This window comes from Pholis gunnellus, assembly GCF_910591455.1.
Source record: "Pholis gunnellus genome assembly, chromosome: 13".
NCBI classification, from domain to species: Eukaryota; Metazoa; Chordata; class Actinopteri; order Perciformes; family Pholidae; genus Pholis; species Pholis gunnellus.
In genome coordinates, this window is record NC_136540.1 from 16,283,738 (window position 1) to 16,296,672 (window position 12,935).

Sequence of the window (12,935 nt, forward strand, 5' to 3'; positions counted from 1 at the left end):
TAGCAGACGTTTCCTTCATCATGGCTCCTCTACTCTTACTTGGTTTAAGTCACTGCGTCTCCCGGCAGAACACCACGGTTGAATTTCAGCCCGTGTGCACGTTTTTTCAGCCTGACTTTTCTTTTAAACATAGCAGCTCATACCAGTAGGGAGAGCAACAAGTTAGCAGACTGCCGAGAGTTTGATTGCCAGTCTCTCTCATACACAAATGTGCACACACAGAAATCAAAGCAGAGCAGAAGAGAGAAACAAGAGCGACAGTAAAAGACAGCAAAACGCAGTAAATTCTCTCGCACTGAGCTGAAATAAGAAAACCGAACTCCCAGTTATGTTCTGTCACTGCATCGATGCAGAAAAGTCAACGTCCGCATCGCGATGCTCCTTAGAATGGAGACATTTGCACACCTCACCTATTGGAGCTTGGCGATACGTGCTGCGAATACATGCACGTCTGTACATTGAAGACTTGAGAGCGAGCCCTACCGTATAGGCTTCATCAGCAGGGCTTCTACTTTTTCTCCGGTTGGAACTTGCAAGACCTCTTTTAGTTTGAAGCCTGCAGCGAGATCGTCGCTCAGTTGCGGACTGCCACTGCAGGAAAGCTGAAAGCAGGGTGGTGGGATTGCAAAAGGAGAAGCGAGTGGAGGTAGGGGTCTGGGAATGAGAAAGGCGGTAGGATTACATGTGCATGTCAAGTGGGCGATGAGACAGAGTGCAGGGAATTGATACGTGTGTGTGTGAGTCTGTTTGCACTGTGATTGAGATACACCAGGTGGATTACAGAGCTCTCCTCACAAAAACACGCTAACTCCTAAAGTCCTCATAACACAGAGTAGCTCACTCATACTGAGTAATCTCTGCATCTGATGATTTTTGAGATGTTGTTTTTCTGCCTCGTTTCACTGCGCCGAGCTCTTCCCAATCCACGGGGCCTGCAGAAAGATCAATGTTGAGAACACGTCTTGGCTCGGCAGTTGCTGGGCGCTTGTAGTCAGAGATGGAAAAAGGTCACTATGAATCTAATCAAGCATGATTTTTCCGTTTCTTGATAAGATGGAGGAGCATGAGGGCTCCCGATCCAGTCGCATCGAAAGGATTACTTTGAGTGCAAGAACGAGATGCAGACGCACTCCCCAAATCATCCAGCTCTGGGAATGTATTGCCAATCGGGACATCTCGGATGCAGGGTAACAAATCGAGACAAGCGAGACCATGAGAGGCGCTATTAATAGCATCACATACGTGTGCGTGCGCACGCACACCCGCGCTGACAGGCCGCATCGCACACTCTCGTGCACATATGAGAGGAAAAGGAAAAGAAAAAAAGTTTTAAGTACGGTTGAAGGCTTTTTCATCCCTCTCCCCAATCCAATTATGTTCCAGTTCAAACAAATGGAAGTATATGCATGCTTCTCAAGACAGATTCTACAGCAATAGAGATATTAACTCTGAGGATGGGAAGTTTGAGAGGCAATAAGGCACCCAGCAGGGAGTGGATATTGAGGATTAATTTTTCTCATGTCTGATTCTTTACTTCCCCCCATTAGCCCATCTTCTTCTCTGTCTATCTTTCCCTTCTGACATTCTTAACTGCTGATATGTCTTTCAGAGAGACAGTTTGGTAGATGCTTATTTTACAGTATAAAAAAAAAGAAAGCTAATTGACAATCTGCAATCTGATATGGGTACGTGATTCAAGAATTACTAGAACATTTCAGTTGGTACATGATGTAAACCTTGTTCAATTGAGCTTCAAAGTCTTTGCTGACATGAGTACACTGACAAAGAGTATACTGGCCCACAGACAGCCATTAAGGTGTGGTGACTGTGCAACTTCTGCTCTGGGCTTCAAAACTGTAAATATCGATTGCTTTCACAGGACTTGAAGCAACTGCTTGCAGGCTAAAACAAAAGGAAAATGTTTTTGTAAACTGCAAATATCAGCCACAATCCTCGCCAGACAATATTGTGGATGAATACGAGAAAAAAAACAGACGTTCAGGTAGAAAATGATGTTTCATTCAGTAGCATGCGGCCAATCAGTCCAAATGAGTGCGTTTGTTTGACCTCTTCTTTAGCACCGTGTGGGGAGTCAGTCTATTGACTTTAATCCTTCTTTGTGTTTAAGTTTTGCCTTTAAATTCTGCTTGCCTTTAATTTAGTTTTGTTTAGTATTGCAGCTGTTGGAGATTGAATTGGAAACTTGCCCCAGGGACATTATTTAGACAGAAAATGTAGTTGCAATTGACCATTGGAGGGCTCAGAACCCATACTGGCCAAACACAGACAGATATCGCAATTTGCAAAGCTGCCAAAGCGTCTGCTCAGCAACATTATGGAGCATGACCAGATGTGATCTGACAAACTATCGGGCCAATTCCAGACATTTATGTAAAACTTGATTTCTCTCGCTTTTGGCACACAAAATCAGAGACTTCAAACTTCAAGCCCAGATGCTGGCTCAAGTTAGCAGCGTTAGATCATTTAGTTTGACCGAAATATCATTTTTTTTAACCTGCAGTGCAGTGATAGGGGCCAGATTAGGATAAATTACATATCATAGTCGCGGTAAGAGCGGTCTGCTATCATAACCAATTAAATCAGCTCCTTTTTAGTGCCGTTAAAAACAGTGAACTCAACACCATTGCAGCAGTGGCTGTTTGTCACCGGAGGAGCTTGTGATGTTTGTGCTTCAAAGGTACAGAGTCACACGGTGCAAATATATCCCACCTAAAATATCCTGCCGAGGTCAGGCGGTGTCATGTTTTAAGTTGAAAACCCCATTTCTCAAAGTATTAAAATCACTGTCACCATGTTGTTCATGTGTGATGATGTGAATCCATAGCTACGGTGGGAGCCATCGCTTCTCACGGCCGCATGGTATCAAGACGACTTCTGCTATCTTTTCAATTGTGCAGGCAGTTTGCAGATTGTTAAGTGAGCATGAGGGTAATATCTCATATATTATAGTGTGCATCTATATCAAATGGAAACAGGCAAACATAGCGTGCATAAAGGAGACTGTTGCTTGTAACCTTCTACACAGAACCACAACCCGGCTCTCACCATAACACGGACAAAGACAAGTCTGTCTGCGGTAAATAGTAAAGGTTCTAATCATCTGTCTACTTCCTTCGAGTCCTTCCTGCTTCTCTCCTCCCCTGCATCGTGCTGGCCCTACTCCAAGGTACAATATAGTCACTCTGATTCACAACAGTTCTCCTCTAAATGCAACTGTTGTTACGGTCGCTGGAAATTAGGCTGCAAATATACTTTGGCCTCCATGGGAGTGCTAATGGCGGAGTCTAAAGAGCAACTAAAATGAACTGAGTTTTATAGAGCTTAATCACTGAAAGGGCAGGCTGATGAAAACTTTAAATCTGAATGAGTCGACCTGAATGTGAACCCTTTACATTGGGGGAATAAAGCAATACATGTCGCTAAACGCAGTGCTTCATACAGTATATTAGATCATGAAAACACAACACAGGGCAGCTGTATAAATGTCAATTTGAGTTCACAATCCCACAACAAATCAGGTAATCGTGAAAAATTATAGAATTCACCAATATCTCAGTAAATGCCAACACATTATTTAAAGCCTGATGGGGAATGGAGGAACATGGTCTAATTTAACAGCCAGCCAGAGTTGATATTATACAACTTTTTTGGAGCATTATTAAAACTCTGTTACATCCAATGGTCAAAAGGTCGGACTCTTACAAGTGGAAAAATCATCTTCAGTCTTTTCAGTCTAACCACCAATTTAGATCCACCTCTGTCATATTAATCTTATTATTTTTGTGGAGTTTTGCTCTCCTGCTGTTTCACTTATTGAGCTGGCCATCTTTGTAACATCTTAGTATTTGATCAAATATTTTCTATCTTTAGCATCTTTTCCTCTTTCTCTTCTTTTCTTATTGCTATCCATTAGGGCAGAGAATAGCTGCTGTAGTGCCTCTCCGTCTTTGCAGAATTTTCCTCTCACTCCCTTGTCTCCTTTTTCTCTCTGTATCGTGTCCTCCATTCCTCCAACGTACTTCTTGCTTCTCTGTTAGGAGCGTTCATTACTTACCACAGTGTCTAGTAGCACATCACTCGCGAACCCCCACATTTCCTTTGGCCATATGAGCTCACATTAACATATATAGTCCCCACAGTTTAAGACAGTGAGAGTGTCGGTATAAAGACATCACCATCTAACCCCTAAACCAATCAAATTTTTAATCCTGTGCCCTTCCCAATTAAGTTCTACCACTGATCCTTTCTCTGGCTTCTCCCTCCCCCTCCAAATCTCTCATGACACCAAAGAATATTTCATTAGTGTTCCCCCCCCATTCCATCATCTTCTTGCATTATGGCAGAAAAAAAAACACCAATTAATCAAAATATATTGCGTATTGTTAATCAAATCTGGCTCACTATATTAACTTAACAACATTAAAACTGCACCCACACGGACCTAAAGAAATGACTGTTCAGTGATGGATCAATTGTAATGTGACTGCAGCGCAAACAAATGATTACTAGATGATTAGATGAGTAAACGCGTCGTTGAAATAATATCGCTATACTTAGAATGGCAGATATTTTATTTATATTCTTAATCCATACATTATATCAGCAAACTGTAGCTCACAAACAGCAGTCAAGACTCCATTATGTTTATGGGGTCTAGCGTTTTGTGGTTATGTTCGTGTACACAAGTGCATTCACTAACTGATGCCATATAAACAAAGTACAGAACATCTGCACATAGTCTGTGCTGCACAGAGCGGATGAGAGTTCAACAAGTTGTGCTGCACAGACACAACTCTCACATTCTCAAACTCCTCTGTCAGAATAAAAGATGTCATGGCATTCCCCAAAATTACCAAATGGATGAAGGCAGCGGGAACACTTTGGTTCACACCCAAAGTACCCATCTTTCACAATAACCACATTTTCCAAAGGAGAGCTGCACGGTGAGAGGAAGATTACTTTTTTGGACTTTTGATTTGTTTTTGACGTTGTGCGTTAAGAACATTTTTTCCGCTCTCATCACGAGTAATTTAGTTCAAACCGGGTCAGTGAGGGTGGGAGGTTCGTGTGTGGTAGCCGTGGCAGTGGGACAGCCAGGGTCATTGCCGGATGATGCCCTGCAGCCGACAGCAGTGAACCGACCAGAATCAGTTTCATACACTGGCTTGAAATGTGTCCTGTAGTGAGAGGTGGTCTTGTAATGGGGAAAAACGAGAGACATCCATAGCTCATTGTGGGACAGAGGGGCTGACGGAGAGCTTTTTGTCAAAGGGTGATGCATTCACACCAGCACTCCCACGTCCTGTCATATGGAATGGCGTGAACAGTCAGATTTGTCATTAGATGTGGCAGCTATATTCACACATGGTGGGTCTTGCTACAGTAATACTTGGTTTCACTGTGACAACATTATGGTATTTCAAGGCCAGTGCTCCCATTGAAATGAAATCCTCTGTGTAGGCCCAAAAAAAAAAAGGGAAAACTCCAGAATAGGCGGTGGCACGGACAGTGAAGAATGCGAATTCAGTCTTGCCTATCAAGACCATTACGGTATATCTGATTGTTTTTTAATGCATTCACTCCGGCCTTTTTTCTCTCCATTTACAGTCCGCGAACAAAGGGACTTCTGGTCTTTATCCACCCCTCAACCCCCACCCCTCCCCTGTCTGATCACTTCATCCTCCACCCAAACCCATGCTGACTCCTCTGCGCTCTTTCCCCCTCCCCGCCTCTCGCTTATGTTCCTCCCTCCCCCTCTCCAGCGTGTCCCCTAGTTTTCTGGTAGCTGTGTCTCTTTGATAATCCAAGACTCTTTGAAGACTCCAATTCCACGCTGCTTGCCTTGGAGCTATTGCACCTACAAAAACAACTGTGTGTGTGGGTGGGTGGGTGTGTGTGCGTGTGTGTGTGTGTGCCGTTAGAGAAAGAGGGAGAGAAGAGAGAGCAGTAGATGGGATGAGAATGGAGGACATAATGGTGGAATGGAAAATAAAAACAGTTCCATATGCATTTCCCTTGCAACGGCTTCAGTCTTTATGGTTTTATGCTCGCTGCATACACTGAGAGGTGCACTTCTTCATTGTCATATTTGTTGGTGCAGCTCATTTTTTTCCTCTGCCTTCAGAGGCAGCAGCTCATTGATTCCTGCATACACGCCCAAAATGCCAGGGCCAGGATGTACTCACAGATTGTAACTAAATGGAAAATCCACGTCCCACACTTCGCAACTCTCACGGGCTATCAAAGGGTTTGCAAGAACATTTTGTATCTAGTTTTTACAGTTAGAATAACAGAAAATGTTGATGCTATATGTTTACTCTATACTAGTCTACCAGCAGGAACACCTCTTCACAAAAAGCCGTTTGCCCTGTTGGATCTCAACTTTCTTTCTTCTTACTTCTCTCAGACGCTGCAGTGAGGTAAAGGAAATTAGTTGGCTGTACTTAAAATGGCACAGTAATCAAAATTAATCACTACTACAAAAATGGTCTCCTCTCCACATCCCCTCCACTTTTTACTGCTGTCTCCTCGTCCTACCCCTGCGACTCTGTCTCTATTTCTCCATTGTTTCAGTCTCAATCTTTAGTCGCTCTTCCTCCGTCTCCGTCTCCAGCCCTACCTTTTTGTCTCTGTCATTCCGCCTCTCTTTGGCAGAGCAGCTTGCCATTGGGATTTAGACGAAATTGAATTGAATTATGAAGGAATTTCTCTGCAGTACGATTGGCATCATTTCCTCCACACAACAGAACATCATTCTCATATCTCTCAATGTGGGGGAATGAAAATAGGCCGTGCACCATTCTTTCTCTCATCCTTTTAAATTGAATTTTTCATATCACAGGGGCACTGAGACATCAGCCGTTTCCTTTAACATGGGCAGAAAACCCATTTCATAATATCTGAGAGACACATAGCTGTGATTCAATAGGAAAAGTCTGGCTTCCAGCTCCAGTACACATGCGATATACCTCAGGATTGATAAACAGGGCCACATAGGTTTCCTGCAGCTTGAAAAGTTGAGGGTATTCCAGTAGAGTAGAGTATACCATAGCTGTTTGGCTTCACGACCGGTTAAAAGCACCCTATTGTAAACTAAATGAAATGCAGCTCCTGCTCATAACCTTATAGATTCCTCTCACCTCCCATCTCTTTCTGTATGAAATATATAGACATGCTATAACCTCGGAAGTTTTACCAGTTTGCTTTTATTACAAGGAAAATATACTGCACCCTACAGTAAGTGTCTTTGCATAGTAATGATTATGTTTAGCTGGTTATTATCCCCATTCATGTGCCTTCTTCAAAAGGTATGCAGCTCGGGCGCTTTGCTCCTCCAACTGCAATTTCTGAATATTCAGCATGTTTCACTGGTCACAGTGACACCGTTTAAACACAACACCTCTGTGTAATACAAATTTGAATGACAACTGTGGCGACAAACTAACTGTGACAAATATGGACCCACTGGACATTGAAAGTAAAATGGTATTTTATTTAAATGTAGTGTTGCGATACTTGTTGGTTTCGGCTTTGCAATGAGATATAGAGGGACACATTTAGAATACTGCAATTAGCACTATTTATTTTTTTCCCCTACTCTGCGCCAATCTAGTGCATGTTTGTATTTGTCTCTGGAATTTAATGGATAACTGGATTGATTGAATCATTTATTTTGTAATGATTAATTCATAAGACATTATGCAATATTTGACTTTGATCCTGACATGTTTAGCAGGCAGACAAACTGGCATAAATGGAGATTGGATGAAAGTGTTATGAATGGAGTATCAACCACTTTGGCTTAAAATTCAGAGGTTAATGCCTCAAAGATTAAATGCTACCTCAAGCTTTGAACCTCAGGTTAGATATTAAAGGATGTAATATTATTTAAATTCGCATCAAATGGAGGTATTTTCTCAGAAGAATCACCAGAGTACTATTCTACTATAATGATAATAATAATAATAATAATAATATCATCTTTATTTATCTTTATATATATATAAAATGTGCCTTGGTATTATGTTGATGTTCTGTTATATCCCACTGCCACTGCACTTTATGGATTGTCTGGTCCCACCATATGTACCAACCATTAAGCCGGGGGGTATCATCTCGACAAGGTAGTTAAAGTACAGACAATGCTGTCGCCAGCTTGATCACCAAATGTTCACATACAGATCAGTGAAAACATGAATGCAAATTCGGAAGCGCGAGACAGAGTTTCAAACACTAAATCTAACTCACCTGCGACTCTGCTGGAAGCCTGCTCAAAATGTAGCAGAGGCGATGGAAAAGCTTTTTCTTTCCCCATCTGCATAAGTACCAGCAGCCCTGTGCACTAGCAATCAGCGAGACTTGGCTGGATGTCAAGGCGCCTGACGGCAGAGCGGTGTCAGGTAGCTCCGGGGCTTTCACAGTGGACCGGGAACGTGGTGCTATGTGAGAGCACAACAGCACTGGGGTCTGCCGTCCCATCAGGGGTTCACTGGTGCAAATCAGCAATGGCAATATTGATGCTCCACAGTCACCAGCTATCCTATCCTTGTTGCTCAGGCTCAGCCATTTGCCCAAGGAATCCCTTTTTATTCCTTCATTGAAGCTGCAGGCAAATGCATTACTTTTTTTTATTTCAAATCCAATCTTTAGGACAGACTGCCCAGACTGTTATTTGCAAGTGATTAGATATAACCATTAACAATAACCCATCTGCGTTAGTTGTTGTGGAAACGACATAGGCGCGAGCACATTCACAAACTGTTGCTGCATTTTTCCAATACAGACACTAAACAGCAAGCCGCAGGCTGGGTGAATAATGGAGATGCATCCTCTCACTCTTCACACCATAGCAATATCTAGTCTCCGTGCAGAAGTCCTCCATCACACCAGACAACGTTAGTGACAGAGGTGGTTGATATATATGTTTTTTTTTTGCAGCGGTCGCAGCCAGCTAACAGGGCTGAGGGCTTCTCTGGACGTGACGTCACTGTACGTGTGAAATTGCAGGTGGTGTAAAGGGCAATTTCAAAATCGGAGCTCCAACCACCCACGAATGTGGTTTGAATCTGATTTGATAAATCAAATATTTATTTTGATGTCTCAGCCAAAAATCGGATCCGGGCTCTCAGTCTCCACGTAACCCCAAATTCCTCAAGTCTCAAGCTGACGATTGAACTCACACAGATCATCACTTACAGTTATCTGCTTCAGACTATGCCACTCCTTGTTTTGTTTTTCAAGCTTAGTCACCGTCTGCTGTGGTATTCCCTTGTTTTATTATCTGATATATGGTCACCAGCGGATGCAGTTCAGAAGTTGTAAAATTCGCCAATAGCTAAAGTGTGGTCTTTGTAATTCATGTGTGTGTGTGTGCCCATGTTTAATGTTGGCTTGTACAAATCCATCGGAGGATGAGAGGGAGAGAAGGTATAGTGCTTATGAAGTCAAATGTGTTTTCTTCTAGTGTTTTTCGTATTGCACCAATACTTCTTCGGTTAATTAACAATGAGTACCCTCAGCTTACATAACAACGGCAAACACAAGCACATCAAAAGGCTTGATTTACCCTTTCTCCTGAGAGTGCCTGAAGGATGTATATATTTTCTGTGATGAGGCTTTTGAATATGACATGTTGTCGCCTGAAAATACAGAGAAGCACCCAGTTGGATGGCAATGTTTAGGCCATTACATGTTGCATTGTCCACATAAAGAAGGACGAATCAATCACAATTAACATATTTCTCTCTTTATGTAAATGTTTACACCACCTTTGAAAATAAAGATAAAAAGTGCTTTAAATGGTTGAAAAAACAATACAATACCCAAAATTAATGCAAAAACTAGAAGGCAATTTGGAAAAGATAAGGTTTGAGAAGTAATTAAAAAGTGTTGTGAGCCAAACATTTTCAAGGTGTTTGTGTGCTAACTGTTCATGAATGTATTCATACGTGATTCCAAGTCGACCACCTTTTTAAATGACCACTGTTGCGTAACCGTGAGGTTGCAGTCAGGAAATAAAGTCGTTCAGTTTAGGAAAACACAGTGCTCTCTTCTGTCATGTGCATTATGTCCAAGACGGCAAAGCAACACGATCGCAGCTCTCAGGTGATGGGGTAGATGATGTGTAGATAATTGTAAGATCTATGGCTCTGAATGGCTTTAGGCAAGGAGGCGGACATACAGCAGCTGCCGTTCTCATTTTTACTCCTTATATGTACTTGAAGAAAGCTGATTTGCCATCGTACAAAGGGGAATTGACGCAATTTATATAAAAAAAAACATGTGTACGTGCTCACTTTCCATTTTACACTTGACCGTGAAACACTGCACCTCGTCGTATCATTTATACAGTGATGAGTTAGAGAAATAATGACACTGTTGTCTAACTGGCAGCATCTCTCTCTGGCTTTTTGGCATATCAGCAGTGGAAATATTCCACTGTATCCATATGTGGCTTGGAATTATTCTGAGGCAGTAGGTTGTAAATAATATTTCTAGCCAGCTGACAGAAAAAAAAGTGTCTCCAAAGGGCTAAAGGAGCTCTAGGTAGAGAGTGGATGATTGCTGTTTATTGCTACTTTGAAATGTGTCCTGGTAGCCTTGTAAAGACAGAATCTTGCTGTATCTTTCCATCTGCGTTGGGATTGTAATATAAGGCATATAAATGAGGCCATTTTAGCCCAATCTAAATGGGGCTATGAATTCAGATGTCATCGTAAATGTCCCCTCTTTCATTCTCAGCCCCATAGCTTCTTACTCCTACCACAATGCCCAAACAATCTCCATCTCCCCGCCTCCAGTCTCCCAGAATCTAATCCTTCTGCTTGTCCCCTCCAGCCAAAGCGCCGTTCGTGTCTGCCTGACCAACTCCCCACTCCTGCTCAGCCTCCCCTTCCATGCTTCCGTCTTGCCGCATCCCTGCAGCCCCCCAAGGCCTGGCAAAGGATTTGTGCTCTGACTAAAAGGAGAATCTATTTCCCCATCTCTGCAGCCTTAGCTAGTTATCATACCCAGGAAACATGCTGACTCTCCGGAGTGATGCCTTGAGGAGAAGTTTAAGCAAGAATCCATATTTAAACAACTAAATACCCCCCAACGCTGAAATAGCCGTGGATTCTCAGCGACCTCCAATCATATTTTTAAGAATGCAACATTGAAATATATCATGGCGGCGACCCAGCTATGTGAGTCAGTCGCAACTTTATAGAAGTAACACAGAAACAATAGCAGACTAGCTCACTATTGTCTGGTGTAATGGATGAGTTCCTGATCCAAACCTCCTGTTAAATATGTTCTACTTTCACACTTTCTACTGTTGTATTGTAAGAATTGTAATAATATTAATCAATGTTACATTCTTTGTGAGAAACGCTAAACAGTGTGTTCTTATTTACTCACTCCGTGTAGATTCACCAATCAAAGAGCATGTTTAATGGAGAGAAAACATGTTTTCATCCACCAAAACCTCTCATTGCCCTCTTTTTTCATTTGTGCACCAAGCATACAAATTACTATTACAAACAAAGATATTGAAAGGTCCTTTTATTCTTCTATTTTTCTTTAGTTTCCATTCAATTCTAGCAATGGCAGAAAAGTCCAAGTCAGATTTCTTACAGCATAACATGTATGATTTATTGATGTAGCGATGTAGTAGCACTGCTGGGAGTTAAAAAAACAACAACATGCACCCCAGATCTCACACAATCATTATATAGATGAAAGACCAAGAGATGCATCCGTGACGTGAGGGGAATGTGACTGCATGGCTGAGATAATGGGGAGATGAACAGCTTTCTGGAAACATTTTGAAGTCCACTAACGGTATTAAGAACACAGTGTTGATAGCACTTACCTGAGCCCTAAAAGCATTTCTCAATATCTGGTGTGTGTGTGTGTGTGTGTGTACTAAAAGGCTGATGGTTCCAATGATTTCCAGCATGGATTTGTTTGCCAGAAAGGTGGTCGAATGGTAGAAAGCACAGACCCGTGGTATTGATCTGGGCCGGCTCGTGCAGCAGAGGCAGCCCCGTTCTGCTGTATCAGTGCTTTCCTGACTTTTACGAGAGGTGCTGGTGTGCGGGGGTTGGGGGGGGAGAGCGCGCTTGCACGCGCGCCGCAAGGAGTCATCTTTCTGTTTTGGATCGGTGGCAAGTAGCCATTAGTAAACTGATCTTTGGAAGAGGAAATTTAATGGTCTCCTAACCGTATTTACAAGCCATTCAATTTGATAAAGGGTGTGATGTTGAATGATTTATTATTTGCCGCTCTGCTCCTCTTCAAGCTATCGAATTCTGGATTTCATCAGTATTTTTATTCCTTCATTTACTCTTTCACTCTTTTATAATATCTCATTAATATAACAGCGAATGCCGATCTAACGATATATTGCAACGCTGGTGAAATAGTGACTGTCAGAATCTGTAACTTTTTGTTAGCCTTGTTTAGATCTTCTCGGGATTCTACACGGTTAAACATCAATATTAAAATATGGAGATAGGAAGTAACTCACTTGGGCTACTGATTAGTGTACCAATCATTGTCATCAGAATTAATTTGGCAGTGGAAGATTTAGAAAAATGAAACTTTTGTCAGACCATTAATGACAACAATAACAAGCAATGCTAATTATTTTCACATTAAACCTCGGTGACACCCTTTGACAGGTTTCTTCATAATATTTATGCTATTTTTTGTGTCGTGATTGTATCATGGCATTTGTACATTGTTAATTTTTTTTCTGTACATACTCTACTCCATCTCCATTGTGAGCTCTTGTTATGAAGGTCAACAAATATAGCGGCGCAATTCTTCACAATCTGTACCTTGAGGTCTAACCCTCTGCTATTTCATTTTCTTAGATGAGGACTTTTACATCACGTACAGCATTGAAATGCCAGGGTTCTTGAAGAAAACTA

The 12,935-nt window shown here is 42.0% G+C and overlaps 1 protein-coding gene across 1 annotated transcript in view; it reads left to right on the top strand.

The window, feature by feature from the left end:
* Positions 1-12,935, top strand: part of pcdh1a (protocadherin 1a) — a gene marked incomplete at its 3' end in the record, with an annotated part of 72,932 nt that overhangs the window by 41,563 nt on the left and 18,434 nt on the right. The gene's annotated exons all lie outside the window — the stretch shown is intronic.